General features: G+C 47.2%; 29 non-coding genes across 29 annotated transcripts; 15 read left to right on the forward strand and 14 right to left on the reverse strand.

Annotated features, from left to right (window-relative positions):
- Window positions 1-2,649: 2,649 nt before the first annotated feature.
- TRNAG-GCC (transfer RNA glycine (anticodon GCC)) lies at window positions 2,650-2,720 on the reverse strand. The gene has a single exon. It is a non-coding gene; the product is annotated as a tRNA-Gly (tRNA).
- Window positions 2,721-2,827: 107 nt separating this feature from the next.
- TRNAK-CUU (transfer RNA lysine (anticodon CUU)) lies at window positions 2,828-2,900 on the forward strand. Its single transcript has one exon. It is a non-coding gene; the product is annotated as a tRNA-Lys (tRNA).
- Window positions 2,901-3,761: 861 nt separating this feature from the next.
- TRNAG-GCC (transfer RNA glycine (anticodon GCC)) lies at window positions 3,762-3,832 on the reverse strand. Its single transcript has one exon. It is a non-coding gene; the product is annotated as a tRNA-Gly (tRNA).
- Window positions 3,833-4,131: 299 nt separating this feature from the next.
- Window positions 4,132-4,202, reverse strand: TRNAG-GCC (transfer RNA glycine (anticodon GCC)). Its single transcript has one exon. It is a non-coding gene; the product is annotated as a tRNA-Gly (tRNA).
- A 107-nt stretch (window positions 4,203-4,309) lies between these two features.
- TRNAK-CUU (transfer RNA lysine (anticodon CUU)) lies at window positions 4,310-4,382 on the forward strand. The gene has a single exon. It is a non-coding gene; the product is annotated as a tRNA-Lys (tRNA).
- Window positions 4,383-4,501: 119 nt separating this feature from the next.
- On the reverse strand, window positions 4,502-4,572 carry TRNAG-GCC (transfer RNA glycine (anticodon GCC)). The gene has a single exon. It is a non-coding gene; the product is annotated as a tRNA-Gly (tRNA).
- Window positions 4,573-4,684: 112 nt separating this feature from the next.
- Window positions 4,685-4,757, forward strand: TRNAK-CUU (transfer RNA lysine (anticodon CUU)). Its single transcript has one exon. It is a non-coding gene; the product is annotated as a tRNA-Lys (tRNA).
- Window positions 4,758-5,618: 861 nt separating this feature from the next.
- Window positions 5,619-5,689, reverse strand: TRNAG-GCC (transfer RNA glycine (anticodon GCC)). The gene has a single exon. It is a non-coding gene; the product is annotated as a tRNA-Gly (tRNA).
- A 107-nt stretch (window positions 5,690-5,796) lies between these two features.
- TRNAK-CUU (transfer RNA lysine (anticodon CUU)) lies at window positions 5,797-5,869 on the forward strand. The gene has a single exon. It is a non-coding gene; the product is annotated as a tRNA-Lys (tRNA).
- Window positions 5,870-6,538: 669 nt separating this feature from the next.
- On the forward strand, window positions 6,539-6,611 carry TRNAK-CUU (transfer RNA lysine (anticodon CUU)). The gene has a single exon. It is a non-coding gene; the product is annotated as a tRNA-Lys (tRNA).
- Window positions 6,612-7,472: 861 nt separating this feature from the next.
- Window positions 7,473-7,543, reverse strand: TRNAG-GCC (transfer RNA glycine (anticodon GCC)). The gene has a single exon. It is a non-coding gene; the product is annotated as a tRNA-Gly (tRNA).
- A 107-nt stretch (window positions 7,544-7,650) lies between these two features.
- Window positions 7,651-7,723, forward strand: TRNAK-CUU (transfer RNA lysine (anticodon CUU)). Its single transcript has one exon. It is a non-coding gene; the product is annotated as a tRNA-Lys (tRNA).
- An 861-nt stretch (window positions 7,724-8,584) lies between these two features.
- On the reverse strand, window positions 8,585-8,655 carry TRNAG-GCC (transfer RNA glycine (anticodon GCC)). The gene has a single exon. It is a non-coding gene; the product is annotated as a tRNA-Gly (tRNA).
- A 107-nt stretch (window positions 8,656-8,762) lies between these two features.
- On the forward strand, window positions 8,763-8,835 carry TRNAK-CUU (transfer RNA lysine (anticodon CUU)). Its single transcript has one exon. It is a non-coding gene; the product is annotated as a tRNA-Lys (tRNA).
- Window positions 8,836-8,954: 119 nt separating this feature from the next.
- Window positions 8,955-9,025, reverse strand: TRNAG-GCC (transfer RNA glycine (anticodon GCC)). The gene has a single exon. It is a non-coding gene; the product is annotated as a tRNA-Gly (tRNA).
- Window positions 9,026-9,137: 112 nt separating this feature from the next.
- Window positions 9,138-9,210, forward strand: TRNAK-CUU (transfer RNA lysine (anticodon CUU)). Its single transcript has one exon. It is a non-coding gene; the product is annotated as a tRNA-Lys (tRNA).
- Window positions 9,211-10,071: 861 nt separating this feature from the next.
- Window positions 10,072-10,142, reverse strand: TRNAG-GCC (transfer RNA glycine (anticodon GCC)). The gene has a single exon. It is a non-coding gene; the product is annotated as a tRNA-Gly (tRNA).
- Window positions 10,143-10,249: 107 nt separating this feature from the next.
- On the forward strand, window positions 10,250-10,322 carry TRNAK-CUU (transfer RNA lysine (anticodon CUU)). The gene has a single exon. It is a non-coding gene; the product is annotated as a tRNA-Lys (tRNA).
- Window positions 10,323-10,990: 668 nt separating this feature from the next.
- On the forward strand, window positions 10,991-11,063 carry TRNAK-CUU (transfer RNA lysine (anticodon CUU)). Its single transcript has one exon. It is a non-coding gene; the product is annotated as a tRNA-Lys (tRNA).
- Window positions 11,064-11,920: 857 nt separating this feature from the next.
- TRNAG-GCC (transfer RNA glycine (anticodon GCC)) lies at window positions 11,921-11,991 on the reverse strand. Its single transcript has one exon. It is a non-coding gene; the product is annotated as a tRNA-Gly (tRNA).
- Window positions 11,992-12,103: 112 nt separating this feature from the next.
- TRNAK-CUU (transfer RNA lysine (anticodon CUU)) lies at window positions 12,104-12,176 on the forward strand. Its single transcript has one exon. It is a non-coding gene; the product is annotated as a tRNA-Lys (tRNA).
- Window positions 12,177-13,779: 1,603 nt separating this feature from the next.
- On the reverse strand, window positions 13,780-13,850 carry TRNAG-GCC (transfer RNA glycine (anticodon GCC)). The gene has a single exon. It is a non-coding gene; the product is annotated as a tRNA-Gly (tRNA).
- A 107-nt stretch (window positions 13,851-13,957) lies between these two features.
- TRNAK-CUU (transfer RNA lysine (anticodon CUU)) lies at window positions 13,958-14,030 on the forward strand. The gene has a single exon. It is a non-coding gene; the product is annotated as a tRNA-Lys (tRNA).
- Window positions 14,031-14,521: 491 nt separating this feature from the next.
- Window positions 14,522-14,592, reverse strand: TRNAG-GCC (transfer RNA glycine (anticodon GCC)). Its single transcript has one exon. It is a non-coding gene; the product is annotated as a tRNA-Gly (tRNA).
- Window positions 14,593-14,699: 107 nt separating this feature from the next.
- TRNAK-CUU (transfer RNA lysine (anticodon CUU)) lies at window positions 14,700-14,772 on the forward strand. Its single transcript has one exon. It is a non-coding gene; the product is annotated as a tRNA-Lys (tRNA).
- An 857-nt stretch (window positions 14,773-15,629) lies between these two features.
- TRNAG-GCC (transfer RNA glycine (anticodon GCC)) lies at window positions 15,630-15,700 on the reverse strand. Its single transcript has one exon. It is a non-coding gene; the product is annotated as a tRNA-Gly (tRNA).
- Window positions 15,701-15,807: 107 nt separating this feature from the next.
- On the forward strand, window positions 15,808-15,880 carry TRNAK-CUU (transfer RNA lysine (anticodon CUU)). Its single transcript has one exon. It is a non-coding gene; the product is annotated as a tRNA-Lys (tRNA).
- A 490-nt stretch (window positions 15,881-16,370) lies between these two features.
- On the reverse strand, window positions 16,371-16,441 carry TRNAG-GCC (transfer RNA glycine (anticodon GCC)). Its single transcript has one exon. It is a non-coding gene; the product is annotated as a tRNA-Gly (tRNA).
- A 107-nt stretch (window positions 16,442-16,548) lies between these two features.
- TRNAK-CUU (transfer RNA lysine (anticodon CUU)) lies at window positions 16,549-16,621 on the forward strand. Its single transcript has one exon. It is a non-coding gene; the product is annotated as a tRNA-Lys (tRNA).
- The last annotated feature ends 860 nt before the right edge of the window (window positions 16,622-17,481 follow it).

Genomic DNA, 17,481 nt, shown 5'->3' on the forward strand with positions numbered 1-17,481 from the left:
ATGGCTGTCCTCACTTTCACAAAATACACTGCCATATCAGCAAAAACTTAGGACAACATTGGCCGGGAATCAAACCCGGGCCTCCCGCGTGGCAGGCAAGAACTCTACCACTGAACCACCAATGCTCCACAGGTACTTAATTTTACACTTACTCGTGTACTTTAGTGTATGAAACAAAGCAGGAGTGTCAGGATGCCTTGCCTTGCCATCACCTCCACACATTCTCAACCAAGCCTGGCTAACTCAGTCGGTAGAGCATGAGACTCTTAATCTCAGGGTCGTGGGTTCGAGCCCCACGTTGTGTGGATGTTTTTTCTTTTCCTGTACCATTGTATGTGGAACACTGTCAACTTGCACCACCACAGCGCAAATGGCTGTCCTCACTTTCACAAAATACACTGCCATATCAGCAAAAACTCAGGACTGCATTGGCCGGGAATCGATTCCGGGCCTCACGAGTGGCAGGCGAGAATTCTACCACTGAACCACCAATGCTCCACAGATGCCTAATTTTACACTTACTCATGTACTTTAGTGTATAAAACAAAGCAGGAGTGTCAGGATGCCTTGCCTTGACATCACCTCCAAGCCTACGTAACCAAGCCCGACTAGCACAGTCGCTAGAGCATAAGACTATTAATCTTAGGGTCATGTATTTGAGCTCCATGTTGGGCAGTTGTTTTTTTCTCTTCCTGTACCATTGTATGTGGAACAGTGTATACTTACATCACCACAGTGCAAATGGCTGTCCTCACTTTCACAAAATGCACTGCCCTATCAGCAAAAACTCAGGACTGCATTGGCCGGGAATCGATTCCGGGCCTCACGAGTGGCAGGCGAGAATTCGACCACTGAACCACCAATGCTCCACAGATGCCAAATTTTATACTTACTCATGTACTTTAGTGTATAAAACAAAGCAGGAGTATCAGGATGCCTTGCCTTGCAATCACCTCCAAGCCTACGTAACCAAGCCCGACTAGCACAGTCGCTAGAGCATAAGACTATTAATCTTAGGGTCATGTATTTGAGCTCCATGTTGGGCAGTTGTTTTTTTCTCTTCCTGTACCATTGTATGTGGAACAGTATATACTTGCATCACCACAGCGTAAATGGCTGTCCTCACTTTCACAAAATGCACTGCCCTATCAGCAAAAACTCAGGAATGTATTGACCGGGAATTGAACCCGGCCTCCCACGTGGCCGGCTAGATTTCTACCACTGAACCACCAACGATCCACAGATGCTTAATTTTAGACTTACTCATGTACTTTAGTGTACAAAACAAAGCAGGAGAGTCAGGATGCCTTGCCTTGCCATCACCACAACTCCTCGGTTACCAAGCATTGCTAAATCAGTCGGTAAAGCATGAGACTCTTAATCTCAGGGTCGTGGGTTCGAGCCCCACATTGGGCGGATGTTTTTTTTCTTTTCCTGTACCATTGTATGTGGAACACTGTCAACTTGCACCACCACAGCGCAAATGGCTGTCCTCACTTTCACAAAATACACTGCCATATCAGCAAAAACTTAGGACAACATTGGCCGGGAATCAAACCCGGGCCTCCCGCGTGGCAGGCAAGAACTCTACCACTGAACCACCAATGCTCCACAGGTACTTAATTTTACACTTACTCGTGTACTTTAGTGTATGAAACAAAGCAGGAGTGTCAGGATGCCTTGCCTTGCCATCACCTCCACACATTCTCAACCAAGCCTGGCTAACTCAGTCGGTAGAGCATGAGACTCTTAATCTCAGGGTCGTGGGTTCGAGCCCCACGTTGTGTGGATGTTTTTTCTTTTCCTGTACCATTGTATGTGGAACACTGTCAACTTGCACCACCACAGCGCAAATGGCTGTCCTCACTTTCACAAAATACACTGCCATATCAGCAAAAACTCAGGACTGCATTGGCCGGGAATCGATTCCGGGCCTCACGAGTGGCAGGCGAGAATTCTACCACTGAACCACCAATGCTCCACAGATGCCTAATTTTACACTTACTCATGTACTTTAGTGTATAAAACAAAGCAGGAGTGTCAGGATGCCTTGCCTTGACATCACCTCCAAGCCTACGTAACCAAGCCCGACTAGCACAGTCGCTAGAGCATAAGACTATTAATCTTAGGGTCATGTATTTGAGCTCCATGTTGGGCAGTTGTTTTTTTCTCTTCCTGTACCATTGTATGTGGAACAGTGTATACTTGCATCACCACAGCGCAAATGGCTGTCCTCACTTTCACAAAATGCACTGCCCTATCAGCAAAAACTCAGGAATGTATTGACCGGGAATTGAACCCGGCCTCCCACGTGGCCGGCTAGATTTCTACCACTGAACCACCAATGATCCACAGATGCTTAATTTTAGACTTACTCATGTACTTTAGTGTACAAAACAAAGCAGGAGAGTCAGGATGCCTTGCCTTGCCATCACCACAACTCCTCGGTTACCAAGCATTGCTAACTCAGTCGGTAAAGCATGAGACTCTTAATCTCAGGGTCGTGGGTTCGAGCCCCACATTGGGCGGATGTTTTTATTCTTTTCCTGTACCATTGTATGTGGAACACTGTCAACTTGCACCACCACAGCGCAAATGGCTGTCCTCACTTTCACAAAATGCACTGCCATATCAGCAAAAAATCAGGACTGCATTGGCCGGGAATCGAACCCGGGCCTCCCGCGTGGCAGGCGAGAATTCTACCACTGAACCACCAATGCTCCACAGGTACTTAATTTTACACTTACTCGTGTACTTTAGTGTATGAAACAAAGCAGGAGTGTCAGGATGCCTTGCCTTGCCATCACCACCATACGTTCGCAACCAAGCCTGGCTAGCTCAGTCGGTAGAGCATGAGACTCTTAATCTCAGGGTCGTGGGTTCGAGCCCCACGTTGGGCGGATGTTTTTTCTTTTCCTGTACCATTGTATGTGGAACACTGTATACTTGCACCACCACAGCGCAAATGGCTGTCCTCACTTTCACAAAATACACTGCCATATCAGCAAAAACTCAGGACTGCATTGGCCGGGAATCGATTGCGGGCCTCACGCGTGGCAGGCGAGAATTCTACCACTGAACCACCAATGCTCCACAGATGCCTAATTTTACACTTACTCATGTACTTTAGTGTATAAAACAAAGCAGGAGTATCAGGATGCCTTGCCTTGCCATCACCTCCAAGCCTACGTAACCAAGCCCGACTAGCACAGTCGCTAGAGCATAAGACTATTAATCTTAGGGTCATGTATTTGAGCTCCATGTTGGGCAGTTGTTTTTTTCTCTTCCTGTACCATTGTATGTGGAACAGTGTATACTTGCATCACCACAGCGTAAATGGCTGTCCTCACTTTCACAAAATGCACTGCCCTATCAGCAAAAACTCAGGAATGTATTGACCGGGAATTGAACCCGGCCTCCCACGTGGACGGCTAGATTTCTACCACAGAACCACCAATGATCCACAGATGCTTAATTTTAGACTTACTCATGTACTTTAGTGTACAAAACAAAGCAGGAGAGTCAGGATGCCTTGCCTTGCCATCACCACAACTCTTCGGTTACCAAGCATTGCTAACTCAGTCGGTAAAGCATGAGACTCTTAATCTCAGGGTCGTGGGTTCGAGCCCCACATTGGGCGGATGTTTTTTTTCTTTTCCTGTACCATTGTATGTGGAACACTGTCAACTTGCACCACCACAGCGCAAATGGCTGTCCTCACTTTCACAAAATGCACTGCCTTATCAGCAAAAACTTAGGACTGCATTGGCCGGGAATCGAACCCGGGCCTCCCGCGTGGCAGGCGGGAATTCTACCACTGAACCACCAATGCTCCACAGGTACTTAATGTTACACTTACTCGTGTACTTTAGTGTATGAAACAAAGCAGGAGTGTCAGGATGCCTTGCCTTGCCATCACCTCCATACGTTCTCAACCAAGCATGGCTAACTCAGTCGGTAGAGCATGAGACTCTTAATCTCAGGGTCGTGGGTTCGAGCCCCACGTTGGGCGGATGTTTTTTCTTTTCCTGTACCATTGTATGTGGAACACTGTCAACTTGCACCACCACAGCGCAAATGGTTGTCCTCACTTTCACAAAATGCACTGCCATATCAGCAAAAAATCAGGACTGCATTGGCCGGGAATCGAACCCAGGCCTCCCGCGTGGCAAGCGAGAATTCTACCACTGAACCACCAATGCTCCACAAGTACTTAATTTCACACTTACTCGTGTACTTTAGTGTATGAAACAAATCAGGAGTGTCAGGATGCCTTGCCTTGCCATCACCTCCATATATTCTCAACCAAGCCTGGCTAGCTCAGTCGGTAGAGCATGAGACTCTTAATCTCAGGGTCGTGGGTTCGTGCCCCACGTTGGGCGGATGTTTTTTCTTTTCCTGTACCATTGTATGTGGAACACTGTCAACTTGCACCACCACAGCGCAAATGGCTGTCCTCACTTTCACAAAATGCACTGCCATATCAGCAAAAAATCAGGACTGCATTGGCCGGGAATCGAACCCAGGCCTCCCGCGTGGCAGACAAGAATTCTACCACTGAACCACCAATGCTCCACAGGTACTTAATTTTACACTTACTCGTGTACTTTAGTGTATGAAACAAAGCAGGAGTGTCAGGATGCCTTGCCTTGCCTTGCCATCACCTCCATACATTAGCAACCAAGCCTGGCTAGCTCAGTCGGTAGAGGATGAGACTCTTAATCTCAGGGTCGTGGGTTCGAGCCCCACGTTGGGCGGATGTTTTTTCTTTTCCTGTACCATTGTATGTGGAACACTGTATACTTGCACCACCACAGCGCAAATGGCTGTCCTCACTTTCACAAAATACACTGCCATATCAGCAAAAACTCAGGACTGCATTGGCCGGGAATCGATTCCGGGCCTCACGTGTGGCAGGCGAGAATTCTACCACTGAACCACCAATGCTCCACAGATGCCTAATTTTACACTTACTCATGTACTTTAGTGTATAAAACAAAGCAGGAGTATCAGGATGCCTTGCCTTGCCATCACCTCCAAGCCTACGTAAACAAGCCCGACTAGCACAGTCGCTAGAGCATAAGACTATTAATCTTAGGGTCATGTATTTGAACTCCATGTTGGGCAGTTGTTTTTTTCTCTTCCTGTACCATTGTATGTGGAACAGTGTATACTTGCATCACCACAGCGTAAATGGCTGTCCTCACTTTCACAAAATGCACTGCCCTATCAGCAAAAACTCAGGAATGTATTGACCGGGAATTGAACCCGGCCTCCCACGTGGCCAGCTAGATTTCTACCACTGAACCACCAACGATCCACAGATGCTTAATTTTAGACTTACTCATGTACTTTAGTGTACAAAACAAAGCAGGAGAGTCAGGATGCCTTGCCTTGCCATCACCACAACTCCTCGGTTACCAACCATTGCTAACTCAGTCGGTAAAGCATGAGACTCTTAATCTCAGGGTCGTGGGTTCGAGCCCCACATTGGGCGGATGTTTTTTTTCTTTTCCTGTACCATTGTATGTGGAACACTGTCAACTTGCACCACCACAGCGCAAATGGCTGTCCTCACTTTCACAAAATGCACTGCCATATCAGCAAAACATCAGGACTGCATTGGCCGGGAATCGAACCCGGGCCTCCCGCGTGGCAGGCGAGAATTCTACCACTGAACCACCAATGCTCCACAAGTACTTAATTTTACACTTACTCGTGTACTTTAGTGTATGAAACAAAGCAGGAGTGTCAGGATGCCTTGCCTTGCCATCACCTCCATACATTCTCAACCAAGCCTGGCTAGCTCAGTCGGTAAAGCATGAGACTCTTAATCTCAGGGTCGTGGGTTCGAGCCCCACGTTGGGCGGATGTTTTTTCCTTTCCTGTACCATTGTATGTGGAACACTGTATACTTGCACCACCACAGCGCAAATGGCTGTCCTCACTTTCACAAAATGCACTGCCCTATCAGCAAAAACTCAGGAATGTATTGACCCGGAATTGAACCCGGCCTCCCACGTGGCCGGCTAGATTTCTACCACTGAACCACCAATGATCCACAGATGCTTAATTTTAGACTTACTCATGTACTTTAGTGTACAAAACAAAGCAGGAGAGTCAGGATGCCTTGCCTTGCCATCACCACAACTCCTCGCTTACCAAGCATTGCTAACTCAGTTGGTAAAGCATGAGACTCTTAATGTCAGGGTCGTGGGTTCGAGCCCCACATTGGGCGGATGTTTTTTTTCTTTTCCTGTACCATTGTATGTGGAACACTGTCAACTTGCACCACCACAGCGCAAATGGCTGTCCTCACTTTCACAAAATGCACTGCCATATCAGCAAAAATTCAGGACTGCATTGGCCGGAAATCGAACGCGGGCCTCCCGTGTGGCAGGCGAGAATTCTACCACTGAACCACCAATGCTCCACAGATACTTAACTTTACACTTACTCGTGTACTTTAGTGTATGAAATAAAGCAGGAGTGTCAGGATGCCTTGCCTTGCCATCACCTTTCATACATTCTCAACCAAGCCTGGCTAGCTCAGTCGGTAGAGCATGAGACTCTTAATCTCAGGGTCGTGGGTTCGAACCCCACGTTGGGCGGATGTTTTTTCTTTTCCTGTACCATTGTATGTGGAACACTGTATACTTCCACCACCACAGCGCAAATGGCTGTCCTCACTTTCACAAAATACACTGCCATATCAGCAAAAACTCAGGACTGCATTGGCCGGGAATCGATTCCGGGCCTCACGAGTGGCAGGCGAGAATTCTACCACTGAACCACCAATGCTCCACAGATGCCTAATTTTTCACTTACTCATGTACTTTAGTGTATAAAACAAAGCAGGAGTGTCAGGATGCCTTGCCTTGACATCACCTCCAAGCCTACGTAACCAAGCCCGACTAGCACAGTCGCTAGAGCATAAGACTATTAATCTTAGGGTCATGTATTTGAGCTCCATGTTGGGCAGTTGTTTTTTTCTCTTCCTGTACCATTGTATGTGGAACAGTGTATACTTGCATCACCACAGCGCAAATGGCTGTCCTCACTTTCACAAAATGCACTGCCCTATCAGCAAAAACTCAGGAATGTATTGACCGGGAATTGAACCCGGCCTCCCACGTGGCCGGCTAGATTTCTACCACTGAACCACCAATGATCCACAGATGCTTAATTTTAGACTTACTCATGTACTTTAGTGTACAAAACAAAGCAGGAGAGTCAGGATGCCTTGCCTTGCCATCACCACAACTCCTCGGTTACCAAGCATTGCTAACTCAGTCGGTAAAGCATGAGACTCTTAATCTCAGGGTCGTGGGTTCGAGCCCCACATTGGGCGGATGTTTTTACTCTTTTCCTGTACCATTGTATGTGGAACACTGTCAACTTGCACCACCACAGCGCAAATGGCTGTCCTCACTTTCACAAAATGCACTGCCATATCAGCAAAAAATCAGGACTGCATTGGCCGGGAATCGAACCCGGGCCTCCCGCGTGGCAGGCGAGAATTCTACCACTGAACCACCAATGCTCCACAGGTACTTAATTTTACACTTACTCGTGTACTTTAGTGTATGAAACAAAGCAGGAGTGTCAGGATGCCTTGCCTTGCCATCACCACCATACGTTCGCAACCAAGCCTGGCTAGCTCAGTCGGTAGAGCATGAGACTCTTAATCTCAGGGTCGTGGGTTCGAGCCCCACGTTGGGCGGATGTTTTTTCTTTTCCTGTACCATTGTATGTGGAACACTGTATACTTGCACCACCACAGCGCAAATGGCTGTCCTCACTTTCACAAAATACACTGCCATATCAGCAAAAACTCAGGACTGCATTGGCCGGGAATCGATTGCGGGCCTCACGCGTGGCAGGCGAGAATTCTACCACTGAACCACCAATGCTCCACAGATGCCTAATTTTACACTTACTCATGTACTTTAGTGTATAAAACAAAGCAGGAGTATCAGGATGCCTTGCCTTGCCATCACCTCCAAGCCTACGTAACCAAGCCCGACTAGCACAGTCGCTAGAGCATAAGACTATTAATCTTAGGGTCATGTATTTGAGCTCCATGTTGGGCAGTTGTTTTTTTCTCTTCCTGTACCATTGTATGTGGAACAGTGTATACTTGCATCACCACAGCGTAAATGGCTGTCCTCACTTTCACAAAATGCACTGCCCTATCAGCAAAAACTCAGGAATGTATTGACCGGGAATTGAACCCGGCCTCCCACGTGGACGGCTAGATTTCTACCACAGAACCACCAATGATCCACAGATGCTTAATTTTAGACTTACTCATGTACTTTAGTGTACAAAACAAAGCAGGAGAGTCAGGATGCCTTGCCTTGCCATCACCACAACTCTTCGGTTACCAAGCATTGCTAACTCAGTCGGTAAAGCATGAGACTCTTAATCTCAGGGTCGTGGGTTCGAGCCCCACATTGGGCGGATGTTTTTTTTCTTTTCCTGTACCATTGTATGTGGAACACTGTCAACTTGCACCACCACAGCGCAAATGGTTGTCCTCACTTTCACAAAATGCACTGCCATATCAGCAAAAAATCAGGACTGCATTGGCCGGGAATCGAACCCAGGCCTCCCGCGTGGCAAGCGAGAATTCTACCACTGAACCACCAATGCTCCACAGGTACTTAATTTCACACTTACTCGTGTACTTTAGTGTATGAAACAAATCAGGAGTGTCAGGATGCCTTGCCTTGCCATCACCTCCATATATTCTCAACCAAGCCTGGCTAGCTCAGTCGGTAGAGCATGAGACTCTTAATCTCAGGGTCGTGGGTTCGTGCCCCACGTTGGGCGGATGTTTTTTCTTTTCCTGTACCATTGTATGTGGAACACTGTCAACTTGCACCACCACAGCGCAAATGGCTGTCCTCACTTTCACAAAATGCACTGCCATATCAGCAAAAAATCAGGACTGCATTGGCCGGGAATCGAACCCAGGCCTCCCGCGTGGCAGACAAGAATTCTACCACTGAACCACCAATGCTCCACAGGTACTTAATTTTACACTTACTCGTGTACTTTAGTGTATGAAACAAAGCAGGAGTGTCAGGATGCCTTGCCTTGCCTTGCCATCACCTCCATACATTAGCAACCAAGCCTGGCTAGCTCAGTCGGTAGAGGATGAGACTCTTAATCTCAGGGTCGTGGGTTCGAGCCCCACGTTGGGCGGATGTTTTTTCTTTTCCTGTACCATTGTATGTGGAACACTGTATACTTGCACCACCACAGCGCAAATGGCTGTCCTCACTTTCACAAAATACACTGCCATATCAGCAAAAACTCAGGACTGCATTGGCCGGGAATCGATTCCGGGCCTCACGAGTGGCAGGCGAGAATTCTACCACTGAACCACCAATGTTCCACAGATGCCTAATTTTTCACTTACTCATGTACTTTAGTGTATAAAACAAAGCAGGAGTGTCAGGATGCCTTGCCTTGCCATCACCTCCAAGCCTACGTAACCAAGCCCGACTAGCACAGTCGCTAGAGCATAAGACTATTAATCTTAGGGTCATGTATTTGAGCTCCATGTTGGGCAGTTGTTTTTTTCTCTTCCTTTACCATTGTATGTGGAACAGTGTATACTTGCATCACCACAGCGCAAATGGCTGTCCTCACTTTCACAAAATGCACTGCCCTATCAGCAAAAACTCAGGAATGTATTGACCGGGAATTGAACCCGGCCACCCACGTGGCCGGCTAGATTTCTACCACTGAACCACCAATGTTCCACAGATGCTTAATTTTAGACTTACTCATGTACTTTAGTGTACAAAACAAAGCAGGAGAGTCAGGATGCCTTGCCTTGCCATCACCACAAATCCTCGGTTACCAAGCATTGCTAACTCAGTCGGTAAAGCATGAGACTCTTAATCTCAGGGTCGTTGGTTCGAGCCCCACATTGGGCGGATGTTTTTTTTCTTTTCCTGTACCATTGTATGTGGAACACTGTCAACTTGCACCACCACAGCGCAAATGGCTGTCCTCACTTTCACAAAATGCACTGCCATATCAGCAAAAATTCAGGACTGCATTGGCCGGAAATCGAACCCGGGCCTCCCGCGTGGCAGGCGAGAATTCTACCACTGAACCACCAATGCTCCACAGGTACTTAATTTTACACTTACTCGTGTACTTTAGTGTATGAAACAAAGCAGGAGTGTCAGGATGCCTTGCCTTGCCATCACCTCCATACATTCTCAACCAAGCCTGGCTAGCTCAGTCGGTAGAGCATGAGACTCTTAATCTCAGGGTCGTGGGTTCGAGCCCCACGTTGGGTGGATGTTTTTTCCTTTCCTGTACCATTGTATGTGGAACACTGTATACTTGCACCACCACAGCGCAAATGACTGTCCTCACTTTCACAAAATGCACTGCCCTATCAGCAAAAACTCAGGAATGTATTGACCCGGAATTGAACCCGGCCTCCCACGTGGCCGGCTAGATTTCTACCACTGAACCACCAATGATCCACAGATGCTTAATTTTAGACTTACTCATGTACTTTAGTGTACAAAACAAAGCAGGAGAGTCAGGATGCCTTGCCTTGCCATCACCACAACTCCTCGCTTACCAAGCATTGCTAACTCAGTCGGTAAAGCATGAGACTCTTAATCTCAGGGTCGTGGGTTCGAGCCCCACATTGGGCGGATGTTTTTTTTCTTTTCCTGTACCATTGTATGTGGAACACTGTCAACTTGCACCACCACAGCGCAAATGGCTGTCCTCACTTTCACAAAATGCACTACCATATCAGCAAAAATTCAGGACTTCATTGGCCGGAAATCGAACCCGGGCCTCCCGCGTGGCAGGCGAGAATTCTACCACTGAACCACCAATGCTCCACAGATACTTAACTTTACACTTACTCGTGTACTTTAGTGTATGAAATAAAGCAGGAGTGTCAGGATGCCTTGCCTTTCCATCACCTTTATACATTCTCAACCAAGCCTGGCTAGCTCAGTCGGTAGAGCATGAGACTCTTAATCTCAGGGTCGTGGGTTCGAGCCCCACGTTGGGCGGATGTTTTTTCTTTTCCTGTACCATTGTATGTGGAACACTGTCAACTTGCACAACCACAGCGCAAATGGCTGTCCTCACTTTCACAAAATACACTGCCATATCAGCAAAAACTCAGGACTGCATTGGCCGGGAATCGATTCCGGGCCTCACGAGTGGCAGGCGAGAATTCTACCACTGAACCACCAATGCTCCACAGATGCCTAATTTTACACTTACTCATGTACTTTAGTGTATAAAACAAAGCAGGAGTGTCAGGATGCCTTGCCATCACCTCCAAGCCTACGTAACCAAGCCCGACTAGCACAGTCGCTAGAGCATAAGACTATTAATCTTAGGGTCATGTATTTGAGCTCCATGTTGGGCAGTTGTTTTTTTCTCTTCATTTACCATTGTATGTGGAACAGTGTATACTTGCATCACCACAGCGCAAATGGCTGTCCTCACTTTCACAAAATGCACTGCCCTATCAGCAAAAACTCAGGAATGTATTGACCGGGAATTGAACCCGGCATCCCACGTGGCCGGCTAGATTTCTACCACTGAACCACCAATGATCCACAGATGCTTAATTTTAGACTTACTCATGTACTTTAGTGTACAAAACAAAGCAGGAGAGTCAGGATGCCTTGCCTTGCCATCACCACAACTCCTCGGTTACCAAGCATTGCTAACTCAGTCGGTAAAGCATGAGACTCTTAATCTCAAGGTCGTGGGTTCGAGCCCCACATTGGGCGGATGCTTTTTTTTCTTTTCCTGTACCACTGTATGTGGAACACTGTCAACTTGCCCCACCACAGCGCAAATGGCTGTCCTCACTTTCACAAAATGCACTACCATATCAGCAAAAATTCAGGACTGCATTGGCCGGAAATCGAACCCGGGCCTCCCGCTTGGCAGGCGAGAATTATACCACTGAACCACCAATGCTCCACAGTTACTTAATTTTACACTTACTCGTGTACTTTAGTGTATGAAACAAAGCAGGAGTGTCAGGATGCCTTGCCTTGCCTTGCCATCACCTCCATACATTTGCAACCAAGCCTGGCTAGCTCAGTCGGTAGAGCATGAGAATCTTAATCTCAGGGTCGTGGGTTCGAGCCCCACGTTGGGCGGATGTTTTTTCTTTTCCTGTACCATTGTATGTGGAACACTGTATACTTGCACCACCACAGCGCAAATGGCTGTCCTCACTTTCACAAAATACACTGCCATATCAGCAAAAACTCAGGACTGCATTGGCCGGGAATCGATTCCGGGCCTCACGCGTGGCATGCGAGAATTCTACCACTGAACCACCAATGCTCCACAGATGCCTAATTTTACACTTACTCATGTACTTTAGTGTATAAAACAAAGCAGGAGTGTCAGGATGCCTTGCCTTGCCATCACCTCCAAGCCTACGTAACCAAGCCCGACTAGCACAGTCGCTAGAGCATAAGACTATTAATCTTAGGGTCATGTATTTGAGCTCCATGTTGGGCAGTTGTTTTTTTCTCTTCCTGTACCATTGTATGTGGAACAGTGTATACTTGCATCACCACAGCGCAAATGGCTGTCCTCACTTTCACAAAATGCACTGCCCTATCAGCAAAAACTCAGGAATGTATTGACCGGGAATTGAACCCGGCCTCCCACGTGGCCGGCTAGATTTCTACCACTGAACCACCAATGATCCACAGATGCTTAATTTTAGACTTACTCATGTACTTTAGTGTACAAAACAAAGCAAGAGAGTCAGGATGCCTTGCCTTGCCATCACCATAACTCCTCGGTTACCAAGCATTGCTAACTCAGTCGGTAAAGCATGAGACTCTTAATCTCAGGGTCGTGGGTTCGAGCCCCACATTGGGTGGATGTTTTTTTTCTTTTCCTGTACCATTGTATGTGGAACACTGTATACTTGCACCACCACAGCGCAAATGGCTGTCCTCACTTTCACAAAATACACTGCCATATCAGCAAAAACTCAGGACTGCATTGGCCGGGAATCGATTCCGGGCCTCACGCGTGGCATGCGAGAATTCTACCACTGAACCACCAATGCTCCACAGATGCCTAATTTTACACTTACTCATGTACTTTAGTGTATAAAACAAAGCAGGAGTGTCAGGATGCCTTGCCTTGCCATCACCTCCAAGCCTACGTAACCAAGCCCGACTAGCACAGTCGCTAGAGCATAAGACTATTAATCTTAGGGTCATGTATTTGAGCTCCATGTTGGGCAGTTGTTTTTTTCTCTTCCTGTACCATTGTATGTGGAACAGTGTATACTTGCATCACCACAGCGCAAATGGCTGTCCTCACTTTCACAAAATGCACTGCCCTATCAGCAAAAACTCAGGAATGTATTGACCGGGAATTGAACCCGGCCTCCCACGTGGCCGGCTAGATTTCTACCACTGAACCACCAATGATCCACAGATGCTTAATTTTAGACTTACTCATGTACTTTAGTGTACAAAACAAAGCAAGAGAGTCAGGATGCCTTGCCTTGCCATCACCATAACTCCTCGGTTACCAAGCATTGCTAACTCAGTCGGTAAAGCATGAGACTCTTAATCTCAGGGTCGTGGGTTCGAGCCCCACATTGGGTGGATGTTTTTTTTCTTTTCCTGTACCATTGTATGTGGAACACTGTCAACTTGCCCCACCACAGCGCAAATGGCTGTCCTCACTTTCACAAAATGCACTGCCATATCAGCAAAAACTCAGGACTGCATTGGCCGGGAATCGAACCCAGGCCTCCCGCGTGGCAGGCGAGAATTCTACCACTGAACCACCAATGCTCCACAGATACTTAATTTTACACTTACTCGTGTACTTTAGTGTATGAAATAAAGCAGGAGTGTCAGGATGCCTTGCCTTGCCATCACCTCCATACATTCTCAACCAAGCCTGGCTAGCTCAGTCGGTAGAGCATGAGACTCTTAATCTCAGGGTCGTGGGTTCGAGCCCCACGTTGGGTGGATGTTTTTTCTTTTTCTGTACCATTGTATGTGGAACACTGTATACTTGCACCACCACAGCGCAAATGGCTGTCCTCACTTTCACAAAATGCACTGCCCTATCAGCAAAAACTCAGGAATGTATTGACCGGGAATTGAACCCGGCCTCTCACGTGGCCGGCTAGATTTCTACCACTGAACCACCAATGATCCACAGATGCTTAATTTTAGACTTACTCATGTACTTTAGTGTACAAAACAAAGCAGGAGAGTCAGGATGCCTTGCCTTGCCATCACCACAACTCCTCGGTTACCAAGCATTGCTAACTCAGTCGGTAAAGCATGAGACTCTTAATCTCAGGGTCGTGGGTTCGAGCCCCACATTGGGCGGATGTTTTTTTTTCTTTTCCTGTACCATTGTATGTGGAACACTGTCAACTTGCACCACCACAGCGCAAATGGCTGTCCTCACTTACACAAAATGCACTGCCATATCAGCAAAAAGTCAGGACTGCATTGGCCGGAAATCGAACCCGGGCCTCCCGCGTGGCAGGCGAGAATTCTACCACTGAACCACCAATGCTCCACAGATACTTAACTTTACACTTACTCGTGTACTTTAGTGTATGAAATAAAGCAGGAGTGTCAGGATGCCTTGCCTTGCCATCACCTTTATACATTCTCAACCAAGCCTGGCTAGCTCAGTCGGTAGAGCATGAGACTCTTAATCTCAGGGTCGTGGGTTCGAGCCCCACGTTGGGCAGATGTTTTTTCTTTTCCTGTACCATTGTATGTGGAACACTGTCAACTTGCACAACCACAGCGCAAATGGCTGTCCTCACTTTCACAAAATACACTGCCATATCAGCAAAAACTCAGGACTGCATTGGCCGGGAATCGATTCCGGGCCTCACGAGTGGCAGGCGAGAATTCTACCACTGAACCACCAATGCTCCACAGATGCCTAATTTTACACTTACTCATGTACTTTAGTGTATAAAACAAAGCAGGAGTGTCAGGATGCCTTGCCATCACCTCCAAGCCTACGTAACCAAGCCCGACTAGCACAGTCGCTAGAGCATAAGACTATTAATCTTAGGGTCATGTATTTGAGCTCCATGTTGGGCAGTTGTTTTTTTCTCTTCATTTACCATTGTATGTGGAACAGTGTATACTTGCATCACCACAGCGCAAATGGCTGTCCTCACTTTCACAAAATGCACTGCCCTATCAGCAAAAACTCAGGAATGTATTGACCGGGAATTGAACCCGGCATCCCACGTGGCCGGCTAGATTTCTACCACTGAACCACCAATGATCCACAGATGCTTAATTTTAGACTTACTCATGTACTTTAGTGTACAAAACAAAGCAGGAGAGTCAGGATGCCTTGCCTTGCCATCACCACAACTCCTCGGTTACCAAGCATTGCTAACTCAGTCGGTAAAGCATGAGACTCTTAATCTCAAGGTCGTGGGTTCGAGCCCCACATTGGGCGGATGCTTTTTTTTCTTTTCCTGTACCACTGTATGTGGAACACTGTCAACTTGCCCCACCACAGCGCAAATGGCTGTCCTCACTTTCACAAAATGCACTGCCATATCAGCAAAGACTCAGCACTGCATTGGCCGGGAATCGAACCCGGGCCTCCCGCGTGGCAGGCGAGAATTCTACCACTGAACCACCAATGCTCCACGGATACTTAATTTTACACTTACTCGTGTACTTTAGTGTATGAAATAAAGCAGGAGTGTCAGGATGCCTTGCCTTGCCATCACCTCCATACATTCTCAACCAAGCCTGGCTAGCTCAGTCGGTAGAGCATGAGACTCTTAATCTCAGGGTCGTGGGTTCGAGCCCCACGTTGGGCGGATGTTTTTTCTTTTTCTGTACCATTGTATGTGGAACACTGTATACTTGCACCACCACAGCGCAAATGGCTGTCCTCACTTTCACAAAATGCACTGCCCTATCAGCAAAAACTCAGGAATGTATTGACCGGGAATTGAACCCGGCCTCCCACGTGGCCGGATAGATTTCTACCACTGAACCACCAATGATCCACAGATGCTTAATTTTAGACTTACTCATGTACTTTAGTGTACAAAACAAAGCAGGAGAGTCAGGATGCCTTGCCTTGCCATCACCACTACTCCTTGGTTACCAAGCATTGCTAAATCAGTCGGTAAAGCATGAGACTCTTAATCTCAGGGTCGTGGGTTCGAGCCCCACATTGGGCGGATGTTTTTTTTCTTTTCCTGTACCATTGTATGTGGAACACTGTCAACTTGCACCACCACAGCGCAAATGGCTGTCCTCACTTTCACAAAATGCACTGCCATATCAGCAAAAATTCAGGACTGCATTGGCCGGAAATCGAACCCGGGCCTCCCGCGTGGCAGGCGAGAAATCTACCACTGAACCACCAATGCTCCACAGATACTTAACTTTACACTTACTCGTGTACTTTAGTGTATGAAATAAAGCAGGAGTGTCAGAATGCCTTGCCTTGCCATCACCTTTATACATTCTCAACCAAGCCTGGCTAGCTCAGTCGGTAGAGCATGAGACTCTTAATCTCAGGGTCGTGGGTTCGAGCCCCACGTTGGGCGGATGTTTTTTCTTTTCCTGTACCATTGTATGTGGAACACTGTCAACTTGCACCACCACAGCGCAAATGGCTGTCCTCACTTTCACAAAATACACTGCCATATCAGCAAAAACTCAGGACTGCATTGGCCGGGAATCGATTCCGGGCCTCACGAGTGGCAGGCAAGAATTCTACCACTGAACCACCAATGCTCCACAGATGCCTAATTTTACACTTACTCATGTACTTTAGTGTATAAAACAAAGCAGGAGTGTCAGGATGCCTTGCCTTGCCATCACCTCCAAGCCTACGTAACCAAGCCCGACTAGCACAGTCGCTAGAGCATAAGACTATTAATCTTAGGGTCATGTATTTGAGCTCCATGTTGGGCAGTTGTTTTTTTCTCTTCCTTTACCATTGTATGTGGAACAGTGTATTCTTGCATCACCACAGCGCAAATGGCTGTCCTCACTTTCACAAAATGCACTGCCCTATCAGCAAAAACTCAGGAATGTATTGACCGGGAATTGAACCCGGCCTCCCACGTGGCCGGCTAGATTTCTACCACTGAACCACCAATGATCCACAGATGCTTAATTTTAGACTTACTCATGTACTTTAGTGTACAAAACAAAGCAGGAGAGTCAGGATGCCTTGCCTTGCCATCACCACAACTCCTCGGTTACCAAGCATTGCTAACTCAGTCGGTAAAGCATGAGACTCTTAATCTCAGGGTCGTGGGTTCGAGCCCCACATTGGGCGGATGTTTTTTTTCTTTTCCTGTACCATTGTATGTGGAACACTGTATACTTGCACCACCACAGCGCAAATGGCTGTCCTCACTTTCACAAAATACACTGCCATATCAGCAAAAACTCAGGA

The sequence above is a fragment of the Pseudophryne corroboree genome, chromosome 3, assembly GCF_028390025.1.
Source record: "Pseudophryne corroboree isolate aPseCor3 chromosome 3, aPseCor3.hap2, whole genome shotgun sequence".
Lineage (NCBI taxonomy): Eukaryota > Metazoa > Chordata > Amphibia > Anura > Myobatrachidae > Pseudophryne > Pseudophryne corroboree.